General features: G+C 40.7%; 1 non-coding gene across 1 annotated transcript; it reads right to left on the bottom strand.

Annotated features, from left to right (window-relative positions):
* Positions 1 to 265: 265 nt before the first annotated feature.
* Positions 266 to 373, bottom strand: LOC112780995 (small nucleolar RNA R71). The gene has a single exon (XR_003191796.1). It is a non-coding gene; the product is annotated as a small nucleolar RNA R71 (small nucleolar RNA).
* Positions 374 to 9943: the final 9570 nt, after the last annotated feature.

Here is a 9943-nt window from a genome sequence, read left to right as displayed (position 1 = left end):
AGTTTCTCTGATGCAGCAGAACTGCAAGTTTCATGGACTTCCATCTGAAGATCCTTTTCAGTTCTTAACTGAATTCTTGCAGATATGTGATACTGTTAAGACTAATGGAATAGATCCTGAAGTCTACAGGCTCATGCTTTTCCCTTTTGCTGTAAGAGATAGAGCTAGATTATGGTTGGATTCTCAACCTAAAGACAGCCTGAACTCTTGGGATAAGCTGGTCACGGCTTTCTTAGCCAAGTACTTTCCTCCTCAAAAGCTGAGCAAGCTTAGAGCTGATGTTCAAACCTTCAGACAGAAAGAAGGTGAATCCCTCTATGAAGCTTGGGAAAGATATAAACAGTTGACCAAAAAGTGTCCTTCTGACATGCTTTCAGAATGGACCATCCTGGATATATTCTATGATGGTTTATCTGAGCTATCAAAGATGTCACTGGACACCTCTGCAGGTGGATCCATTCACCTAAAGAAAACGCCTGCAGAAGCTCAAGAACGCATTGACATGGTTGCTAATAACCAGTTCATGTACACTTCTGAAAGGACTACTGTGAGTAATGGGACGCCTATGAAGAAGGGAGTTCTTGAGGTTGATACTCTGAATGCCATATTGGCTCAGAACAAAATATTGACTCAGCAAGTCAATATGATTTCTCAGAGTCTGCATGGAATGCAAGCTGCATCCAACAGTACTCAAGAGGCATCTTCTGAAGAAGAAGCCTATGATCCTGAGAACCCTGCAATAGCAGAGGTAAATTATTTAGGTGAACCTTATGGAAACACCTATAACTCAACATGGAGAAATCATCCAAATTTCTCATGGAAGGATCAAAAGCCTCAACAAGGCTTTAATAATGGTAGAAGAAACAGGTTTAGCAATAGCAAACCTTTTCCATCATCAACTCAGCAACAGACAGAGAACTCTGAACAAAATGCTTCTAATTTAGCAAATCTAGTCTCTGATCTATCTAAGGCCACTGTAAGTTTCATGAATGAAACAAGGTCTTCCATTAGAAATCTGGAAGCACAAGTGGGCCAGCTGAGTAAAAGGATCACTGAAATCCCTCCTAGTACTCTCCCAAGAAATACAGAAGAGAACCCAAAAGGAGAGTGCAAGGCCATTGACATAAGCACCATGGCCGAACCTCTGAGGAGAGGAGAGGACGTGAATCCCAAGGAGGAAGACCTCCTGGGACGTCCAGTGATCAATAAGGAGCTTCCCTCTGGGGAACCAAAGGACTCTGAGGCTCATCTAGAGACCATAGAGATTCCATTGAACCTCCTTATGCCCTTCATGAGCTTTGATGAGTATTCCTCTTCTGAAGAGAATGAGGATGTCACTGAAGAGCAAACTGCCAAGTTTCTTGGTGCAATCATGAAGCTGAATGCCAAATTATTTGGCATTGATACTTGGGAAGTTGAACCTCCCTTGTTCATCAATGAACTAAGTGATCTGGATCAACTGACATTACCTCAGAAGAGACAGGATCCTGGAAAGTTCATACTACCCTGCACCATAGGCACCATGGTCTTTAAGGCTCTGTGTGACCTTGGTTCAGGAATAAACCTCATGCCCCTCTCTGTAATAGAGAAACTGGGAATCTATGGGGTGCAAGCTGCTAAAATCTCACTAGAGATGGCAGACAGCTCAAGAAAACAGGCTTATGGACAAGTAGAAGATGTATTAGTAAAGGTTGAGGGCTTTTACATACCTACTGATTTCATAGTCCTGGATACTGGAAAGCAAGAGGATGAATCCATCATCCTAGGAAGACCTTTCCTGGCCACAGCAAGAGCTGTGATTGATGTTGACAGAGGTGAAATATTCCTTCAATGGAATGACAACTCCCTTGTATTCAAAACTCAAGGATCTCCCTCTGCAACCATGGAGAGGAAGCAGGAAAAGCTTATCTCCAAGCAGAGTCAACCAGAGCCCCCACAGTCAAACTCTAAGTTTGGTGTTGGGAGGCCACAACCAAACTCTAAGTTTGGTGTTGAACTCCCATATCCAAACTCTAAGTTTGGTGTTGGAGAGTCTCAACAAAGCTCTGCACATCTGTGAGGCTCCACGAGAGCCCACTGTCAAGCTATTGACATTAAAGAAGCGCTTGTTGGGAGGCAACCCAATGTTTCTCTAATTTTTATTGTCTTTCATGTTTTCTTAGGTTCATGATCATGTGGAGTCACAAAATAAACAAAAAAATCAAAAACGGAATCAAAAATAGCAGAAGAAAAATCACACCCTGGAGGAGCATCTGTCTGGCGTTCAAACGCCAGAACAGAGCATAGTTCTGGCACTGAACGCCCAGAATGGGAGCATCCTGGCGCTGAACGCCCAGAACAAGCATGGTTCTGGCGTTCAATGCCAGAAATGGCAGCAAAGGGGCGTTGAACGCCCAAAATGGGCACCAACCTGGCGCTGAACTCCCAGAGTTGTGTGCAAGGGCATTTTGCATGCCTAAAGTGGTGCAGGGATGTAAATGCCTTGACACCTCAAGATCTGTGGACCCCACAGGATCCCCACCCACCTCACCCTCTATCTCTCCATTCATGACCATCCCTTCTGTTTTTCATCCACCACTCACATCCATACACACATCCCTCCATCTCCTCCATATCTTCTTCTTCTTCTATTCTTTCTTCTTTTGCTCGAGGGCGAGCAACATTCTAAGTTTGGTGTGGTAAAAAGCATAGCTTTTTTGTTTTTCTCCATAACCATTAATGGCACCTAAGGCCAGAGAGGCCTCTATAAAGAGGAAAGGGAAGACAAAAGCTTCCATCAAGGGTCTATAGCTCAGTGGTAGAACATTTGACTGCAAATCAAGAGATCCCTGAGACGCCTCAGGGGATACATTTTCTTCCACACAATTATTGGAAGCAACTAAGGGTGGAACATCAAGAGAAATCCATCATCCTTCATGAAATCAGAGAAGATCTAAAAAGCAATGAAGGAGGAGGAGCAAAGACAAGGAAGAGACATAGAAGAGCTCAAGGACATCACTAAGGTGGACTCATTCCTTGTTCTTACTTTCTCTGTTTTTCGTTTTCTATGTTATGTGCTTATCTATGTTTGTTTCTTCATTACATGATCATTAGTAGTTAGTAACTTTGTCTTAAAGATATGAATGTCCTATGAATCCATCACCTCTCTTAAATGAAAAATATTTTAATTCAAAAGAACAAGAAGTACATGAGTTTCGAATTTATCCTTGAACTTAGCTTAATTATATTGATGTGGTGACAATGCTTCTTATTTTCTGAATGTATGCTTGAACAGTGCATATGTCTTTTGAAGTTGTTGTTTAAGAATGTTAAATATGTTGGCTCTTAAAAGAATGAGGACTAGCAGACATGTTATTTGATAATCTGAAAAATCATAAAAATGATTCTTGAAGCAAGAAAAAGCAGCAAAGAACAAAGCTTGCAGAAAAAAAAAAGAAGAAAAACAAATAGAAAGAAAAAGAAAAAGCAAGCAGAAAAAGCCAATAACCCTTAAAACCAAAAGGCAAGGGCAAATAAAATGGATCCCAAGGCTTTGAGCATCAGTGGATAGGAGGGCCTAAAGGAATAAAATCCTGGTCTAAGCGGCTAAACCAAGCTGTCCCTAACCATGTGCTTGTGGCGTGTAGGTGTCAAGTGAAAACTTGAGACTGAGCGGTTAAAGTCAAGGTCCAAAGCAAAAACAAAGAGTGTGCTTAAGAACCCTGGACACCTCTAATTGGGGACTCTAAGCAAAGCTGAGTCACAATCTGAAAAGGTTCACCCAATTATGTGTCTGTGGCATTTATGTATCCGGTGGTAATACTGGAAAACAAAGTGCTTAGGGCCACGGCCAAGACACATAAAGAAGCTGTGTTCAAGAATCATCATACTGAATTAGGAGAGTCAATAACACTATCTGAAATCTGAGTTCCTATAGATGCCAATCATTCTGAACCTCAATGGATAAAGTGAGATGCCAAAACTATTCAAGAGGCAAAAAGCTATAAGTCCCGCTCATATGATTGAAGCTCTGTTTCATTGATAGTTTGGAATTTATAGTATATTCTATTCTTTTTATCCTATTTTGATTTTTAGTTGCTTGGGGACAAGCAACAATTTAAGTTTGGTGTTGTGATGAGCGGATAATTTATACGCTTTTTGGCATTGTTTTTAGTATATTTTTAGTAGGATCTAGTTACTTTTAGGGATGTTTTTAATAGATTTTGTGTTAAATTCACATTTCTAGACTTTACTATGAGTTTGTGTGTTTTTCTGTGATTTCAGGTATTTTCTGGCTGAAATTGAGGGACTTGAGCAGAAATCAGATTCAGAGGTTGAAAAAGGACTGCTGATGCTGTTGGATTCTGACCTCCCTGCACTCAAAGTAGATTTTCTGGAGCTACAGAAATCGAAATGGCGCTCTTCCAATTGCGTTGGAAAGTAGACATCCAGGGCTTTCCAGCAATATATAATAGTCCATACTTTGGCCAAGAATTGACGACGTAAACTGGCGTTCAACGCCAGCCTTCTACCCAAATCTGGCGTCCAGCGCCAGAAAAGGAGCCAAAACCAGAGTTGAACGCCCAAACTGGCACAAAAGCTGGCGTTCAACTCCACAAATGACCTCTGCACATGGAACACTTAAGCTCAGCCCAAACACACACCAAGTGGGCCCCGGAAGTGGATTTATACATCAAATACTTACTCATGTAAACCCTAGTAGCTAGTTTATTATAAATAGGACCTCTTACTATTGTATTAGACATCTTTGGACGCCTGGTTCTTAGATCATAGGGGCTGGCCTCTCGGCCATGCCTGGACCTTTCACTTATGTAATTTTAACGGTAGAGTTTCTACACTCCATAGATTAAGGTGTGGAGCTCTGCTGTTCCTCAAAGATTAATGCAAAGTACTACTGTTTTCTATTCAATTCTTCTTATTCCTCTTCTAAGATATCCATTCGCACCCAAGAACGTGACGAAGGTGATGATTATGTGTGACGCTCATCATCCTTCTCCCTTATGAACGCGTGCCTGACAAACACTTCTGTTCTACATGAATTAAGCTAGAATGAGTATCTCTTAGATCTCCTAACCAGAATCTTCGTGGCGTAAGCTAGAATGATGGCGGCATTCAAGAGAATCCGGAAGGTCTAAACCTTGTCTGTGGTATTCTGAGTAGGATTCAATGATTGAATGACTGTGACGAGCTTCAAACTCGCGAGTGTTGGGCGTTAGTGACAGACGCAAAAGGAGGGTGAATCCTATTCCAGCATGATCGAGAACCGACAGATGAATAGTCGTGCCGTGACAGGGTGCGTGAGCATATGATTCACTGAGAGGAGGGGATGTAGCCACTGACAACGGTGATGCCCTTGCATACAGCCAGCCATGGAAAGGAGTAAGACTGATTGGATGAAGATAGCAGGAAAGCAGAGGTTCAGAGGAACGAAAAGCATCTCCATTCGCTTATCTGAAATCCCTGCCAATGAATCTACATAAGTATCTCTATCCCTTTTATTGTTTATTTTAATCTAATAAAGTATCATGTTTAAATCCGCCTGACTGAGATTTACAAGGTGACCATAGCTTGCTTCAAGCCAACAATCTCTGTGGGATCGACCCTTACTCGCGTAAGGTTTATTACTTGGACGACCCAGTACACTTGCTGGTTAGTTGAACGGAGTTGTGTCCACACATAGTAAAGAGCCATAATAATGATTCCATACAATAACAAAGAGTACTACATTAATGTGATCACAATTTCGTCCACCAATGGTTTTCCATGGATGCCTTCCATGTTTGGTTCAAAGAATTCCTCTTCTTCCTCAGCACCAACCACTTTCTTTCCTCTTGCCTCCCTTCTCAATCTAAGGAAGGTCCTCTCAAGTTCAGAATCGAAGGAAGTTGTAGCCCCGCTTTTTCTCCCTGTCATACAACCATCAAGTGCAAGCAAGAAAAGATAGGTGCAGAAAGTATTTTTGTCAGAATTACTATTAGTTGTGGGTGATGCAATATATCAAACAGTTAGTGGGTTAGCAAATAGAATTGAAAATAACAAAGAAAAAACAAAAGAGTAGAAGGGGAAGGGAAGAAGTTTAGCTAAAACAGAAAGTAAATCACTCAAACAGAAAATGAAATTCACAAAATAAAAATGCTCAATCTAGTAATCTTCCAATTTGATCATTGTTGATGCACAATCAATCCCCGGCAACGGCGCCATAAATTTGATGCGTGTGGAAACTTGTCTCTCAACAAATTTTCCTTTGGAAAGTATACCGAATTGTCGCCAAGTAAAAACTCATAATAGAGTGAGGTCGAATCCCACAGGGATTGATTGACCAAGCAACTTCAATTAGAAGAATGTTCTAGTTGAGCGAATCCAGAATTTGGGTTGAGAGTTGCAGAAAATAAAATGGCGGGAATGTAAATAGCAGAAAAGTAAATGCTAGAACTAAAGGAATGGAACTAAATGACTGAAAATAAATTGTAGAATTATAAATGGGAATGGGGGATTTGCTCATAAAAGTAAATGGCAGAAATTAAAGAGAATGGGTAAGATCAGAGATGGGGAGTTCATTGGGCTTAGGAGATGTTGTAATTCTCCGGATCAAGTTCATTTTCATCTCTTCCTCAATCAATGCACTCATTGATCTCCTTGGCAATCTTAATTGATTGAATTACAATTTCTTACGATTCAATCTCTCAAATCTTGATCAATAGCCAATTTCTTGGTCAATTGCTCATGAGAAGAGATGAAGTATGGTCACTAATTATACCACATGCATTTCCCAAATCAAGTATTGAGAGGGTTATAGTCACATACCCATCCAAACCCAACTTGGTCCAGCATGAGAAAGCATTTCTAGCTTGATCTCTTCATTCCTCTTTCAAGGTTCAGAAGAGATCCAAGTTTGAATAGCTTCTTTTTCAAGATAACTACTCAATTGGATGAAGATCGAAAGCTTTCAAGTAAAATCAAGAGAAAAGATAGAAGAAGAATAATGAGAATTAGTATTGATCCATCAAATTACAGCAGAGCTCCCTAACCCAATGAAAGGGGTTTAGTTGTTCATAGCTCTAGAAAATGAAAACAAAGATGGAGAATACATCATAAAACTAGAAATTGCAGAAAAGGTAAAATACAGAGAGTAGTTCTCTTTTTCCAACCTCCAGAACTCTCTCAACAATTCAAAGATACTCCTATATATACTACTTCTTTCAACTTCTAGTTGGCTCTTCAAGTCTTGGGCCTTTGGATCTTGAGTTTGAAGCAGTTTTCTTCTTCATTTGGGCTTGGCTTTACTTGCAGAGAGAAAATGTGAAGTGGGCAGAGACTTTAGCTCAGGACGTTAGGGGTGTTGACGTTTAGTGAAAATATAAGTTCGAGAACGTTAGTGACAATCAACTTTCTCACTAACGTTACTACATAAAAGCCACGTTAACTTCAACGTTAGTGGCATAAACGTTGCCACTAACGTTGCCTCTAAGTCCTTCGCACATGTTATTGAGACTTAACATTCCCAATAACTTTGAAAAGCCCCCTTTGTTCCCACGTTAGAGCCCACGTTAACTTAGTTAACGTGGCTCTTTAACGTGGGCTTGCCATCCTTCGAGAACGTTAGTGACACTCAACATTGTCACTAACGTTCCAAGGTGCCCCTATGCCTCACGTTAGAGTCCACGTTAACTAGGTTAACGTGGCTTCTAACGTGGCCATGCTTAGCCATCCCCAACGTTAGTGACAATGTTGAGTGTTACTAACGTTGGTCATTCTTTCACTCATCAACGTTAGCTTCCACGTTAACTAAGTTAACGTGGAAGTTAACGTGGCTCCTTGGGGGGTTGTGTGGTTGCTTCCAACGTTAGTTACAATGTTGGGTGTCACTAACGTTGTCGACCATTCTTGCTTCTTACGTTAGCTCCCACGTTAACCAAGTTAACGTGGGAGTTAACGTGGTATATTTCTCCTTAGGCCAACGTTAGTGACAATGTTGAATGTCACTAATGTTGGCGTTTCTCCCCCTTTCTAACGTTAGAGGCCACGTTAACTAAGTTAACGTGGACTCTAACGTGGCCACTTATGAGCATTTGCCAACGTTAGTGACAATGTTAAGTGTCACTAACGTTGGCTCAACTTCCCTTCTCCACGTTAGAGTTCACGTTAACTTAGTTAACGTGACTCTTAACGTGGTCAATGATGGCTTTGAGAGCATTATTGGCAATCACTTTTCTCATTAACTTTGCAAGTTACCTCTCATTCCTTGCTTCCTTTGGTCCTGAAATCAAGCAATAGAGCACATCAAAGTTCCAATCCAAGTCATGGGCAATGCAACATGCAATTTTGTCACTAAACTTATGCAAAATCCTCATGAAATAATGTAAAATGCACAATGTATGCTTGAATCAAGGTGTAAGTGAATATCTACCCAAAACTAGCTTATTTCCTAAGGAAATGCATGAAACTAACCTAAAAACAGTAAAGAAAAGGTCAGTGAAACTGACCAAGATGCCTTGGCATCAGTTACGACAGTCCTATGGCTTATCCATATTTATATATATAAGGAAATAATATATTATAGAAGCCTGATGAAGGATTGAGCTCAAAAACAGGATTTACAAAAGCAAGAAACTTTCACACGAAGCTAACGCATAAGATACAAGATATAGATGCAAAGGAATAGAAGATATATAGATATAATAGTGTAATAATCATAGGGGACTAGTCGCGACTTGTGGAGTTTAAGCTGACTAGTATATACTGACATATATAGTTTGGAGTTAAAAATAGCTTATACAACTATTCTCTCAAATAAGCCTCCAAGGCCACAAAGATAAATATACAAAAGATGTGAGAGAAACTATAACAAAGGAAAACATAAATAAACCAAGGAGGAACCATACTCCGCTCTGTCACCATATCCGCAATCTCACCGAGGTGGACTACGACCTGTATCTGAAAAACAACAACAAAGTATGGAATGAGAACCGGAGGTTCTCAATATGGTAACAGTACCTAATGATGTAAGATGTAAGGCTCTGGGACACCGAAGGCAATCCTAGAACTTTACATCACATATAGATATTCAAGCTTAGAATAAAATAAATAAATATATAAAGAACTTAAACCATAAACTGGGTTATCTAAACTTAGGGGAATTCTAACTAATATTAATCACACCGTTGTATCCCACAACCTACGCCACCCTAACCTCCGTGCGATCCCATCGCCACCACCTACCTAACCTCCTCAGCACCAGACAATCACAATTAATGCAAACAAGTAAAACACAGATAATATTCATATACAACAAGTAGCTCAAGAAGCAGGTAGGCATGTTAAAAGATAATTAAAAGATGCACATGATGAATGTCTGCCCTATTGGCTGTGATATCACATGTCGATTATAGTGCCAAGCCCGACAGAAAATCCGGTCGATAACTCCCGGATTAGTCTCTCTATTGCGTATAAGGAGAAAAATTCCGAGGGATGAGTGCCCTACCACCTGCTCCTTTCGGAGGGAAATATTTCGAGGGAGAGCGCCCTACCACCTTCCTCTGGCTGTCGCATAATTCTGTGGGTTAGTGCCCTACCACCTTGTAATCAGAGAGAAGTCGCATTTTCAGGAGGAATAATTCCGAGGGATGAGTGCCCTACCACCTTCTCCTTTCAGAGGGAAACATTCCGAGGGACGTGCCCTACCACCTTCCTCTAGTTGCGAGAAATATGAGTGAGAAGCCCAGCTTCAACTCTCACATCCGAACAAAGGCGGGAGACTGCCACAGCCCCTACGACAGAAAACAACACATATCGTGAGCACATATTCAACTCAGAGGCCACTCCTCATATCACACTTTCACTCAAACTCATTTCATTAATCATAACCATTCATCTCCAAACTTTCAACTCATCACAACCATACATTAGAAACCTAAACTAAACCTCGTAGGACCTTTCCCATGTT

Source organism: Arachis hypogaea, chromosome 19 (assembly GCF_003086295.3).
Source record: "Arachis hypogaea cultivar Tifrunner chromosome 19, arahy.Tifrunner.gnm2.J5K5, whole genome shotgun sequence".
Classification (NCBI taxonomy): Eukaryota; Viridiplantae; Streptophyta; class Magnoliopsida; order Fabales; family Fabaceae; genus Arachis; species Arachis hypogaea.
Note: the sequence above shows the minus strand (reverse complement) of the source record. Positions and strands in the feature narration are given on the sequence as shown.